The following is a 2,792-nucleotide window of genomic DNA, read 5'->3' on the forward strand; positions in this document are numbered from 1 at the left end:
GCTTAATGCTATTCCTTGAATTTTAAACTTTTAATATTATCTACTTTGTGCTTGTTAAAGTGGACTAGAATTTAGTACACACCCACCCACACACACACACACACACACAAATGCGTGCTTCTCCCTTACCTTCCAATCTGCCACAATTTCTCATTGTATCAACAGTCAGTGTTTACATCATTAGGATTAAGTAAGCAGTTTTTGTAGCTGAGCCACGTTACACACTATTATTATATTTCCTTTCTTTTGTTTTTCTTGGACTTAGAAATTATCTTGTGTTTTATTTGTTCAACTCTCTGTGTGACTAGGACTAATTCTTCTTAAAGTTTCCTACAGGACAGCCAAAGCCCCTCAGTCCTGTCGCACGCATCGGTTACGCTCTCAGTTGCATTTCTGGCTCCATCCTGGAGCCTCCGTACATCACTCCACTGCGGCCGGTTGTTCTCCTGGCCGGTCCCACAGCTTCCCCGTCTCTACCCATATCCTGGCAGTTGTCTTTGCCTTGCTTCTGTGATTTCTGGATTCCATACATTGCTGTTTCTTAATTTACACCATCATTTTAGTGATAGGCCATGTCCACTAGCTTCCTGAGAAAAGGTCCTTGGCATATAAATGTTTGGAGATTTTGTAACATGAAAATATGTTTTTCCATCACCTGATTTGATTTGTAGTTTGAAGGCATATAGAATTCTAGGTCAGAAATCATTTTCCCTGAGCATTTTGAAGCATGGCTGCTTTGCTCCAAGATCACTGTGGAGATGTCTGATGCCGTTTGATGACATCAGCCTTCATAGGTGACCATTTTTTTCTTTTGGAAACGTTCAGAATTTTCCTTTTATCCCTATTTATTTTTCACTTTTAATTCCTGGTGCTGGGCGTTCATTGGATCCATTCAGTCTGGAAACTCATGTTCTCCAGTTCAAGGAGCACTTCCTTCCTTCTGTATTTTCTACAATAATCCACTTCCTTCCACTTGCTCTCATTCTTTCCTTAAAGAGCTCCTGTTGAGTTTTGGGCCTCTGGATTAATAATCCCATAATTTTTTTTGTTTCACTCTTGATCTCTGTCTTTTTGTTCTAACTTCCAGGAAATTTCTTTAACTTTATCATCCAACCCTGTTACAGTTACCTACTGTTGTGTAACAAACGACCCCAAACATAGTGCCTTCTAACAACTATTTTATTATATTTCCTGATTTTGTGGGCCAAGAATTTAGGTAGCATTTAGTTGCTCTAAGTGATGTTGACGGAGGTTACTTGGTGACATTTAGCTGGGCGATGGGCTGGTCTAAAATAGTTTTAGCCCCATGTTGGAGCCTTGGCAGGAAGCCAACTGTCGACCAGTGTGCCTGCCTGTAGCCTCTTCAACATGGTGGTATCAGGGTGGTCAAATATCTGACATGGTGACTGTGGGTGTGCAGAGATTACATGCCTTGTCTTCAGTGAAAGTTGTAGGGATCACTCCTTATGACCCAACCGCAGAAGTCCCAAATGTCCCTTCCAGTGTATTCTATATACTGGCCCAGCAAGGTCAACCCTTCCACCTCTCAATGAAAGCAAAAGCAGAGAATTTGAGGGCATTTTTAATCTGCCACACCCTTGAGAGAGAGATAGATATAATATGCATATATATTTAATTACTAAGAATTCTTTCTCGTTCTCTGATCTGATTGTCTTTCTTTGTCTTTTCAGGGAGGCAATATCTTCTTTTTTCCTCCCTCTATGAGTACACTAGTTATATTTTTAAGTCTTATTTTCCTTTGTCCCTCTTTCCTTCTTTATTCTTTTGAAGTTTTCCTCTATTTAATTGCTTTATTCCTTCGCTCTCATGTGGAGGATTTCCTAATAGGCCTGGCCATCTTGGCTGCCCTTTGATGTTAAGAAGGAGGCCTTAAAAAAGCTGGTTGGGAACTGTCTGTGGGCGGAAGAGTTTTGTTGGCTTACGTACGGCAATAGAGCTGAGTCCATCTGTTTCGTGAGCAGATCCACAAATGCAAGTCCCCTCTCTTTAGCCAGTCAGTTTCTCCTGTGAATAACGTTACGGGGGATGAGGTCTGCCACTAACTGGGGACCAGAAATGGGGAAGGCGGTTGTGAGCTGACTCCTCCCACGTCTGTAGGGTCTCTGCAGATTGTCTCCTGCTTCTGGGTTCCGTGGGCACGTGTGCTCAGCCCAGTCACTCACCTCCCTCACAGAGGCTCTCTTGTGGGCTTTCCCCAGGGAGCGAATCTCAGTTTCCTTCTGCAGTCCGTGAGGGTTTTAGGGGTGCAGGTGAAAGGGTATCTGGGGTCTACCCTCTCCCATTTTAACCCATTCTTCTGTCACTTCTGTGTCTTTATTATTACCCTCTGTGACACCAGAAAATATAGGGTTATTAATGCAGAGGCCCAATATTCAACAGGAACTCTTTAAGGAAAGATTGAGAGCAAATGGAAGAAAGTAGATTACTGTAGAAAATATACAAGGAAGTTTTCCCTGAACTGGAGAACATGAATTTCTAGACTGAATGGATCCAAGGAGTGTCCAGCACAAGAAATTGAAAATTAAAAATAGGAATAAAAGAAAATTCTGAAAGTTTCTGGAAGAAAATAAAGATGGCCTATGAAGGCTGATGTCATCAAATGGCATCAGACATCTCCACAGTGACATAGAGCAAAGCAGCAATGCTTTCAGAATTCCCAGGGAAAATGGTCTCCAACCTAGAATTCTGCACACCTTCAAACTACAAATCAAACCTGATGATAGAAAAACACATGTTTTCATTTCATAAAATCTTGAAGCTTGCCTCTTGAT

This window comes from Equus asinus, chromosome 3 (genome assembly GCF_041296235.1).
Source record: "Equus asinus isolate D_3611 breed Donkey chromosome 3, EquAss-T2T_v2, whole genome shotgun sequence".
In the NCBI taxonomy this organism is placed as follows: domain Eukaryota; kingdom Metazoa; phylum Chordata; class Mammalia; order Perissodactyla; family Equidae; genus Equus; species Equus asinus.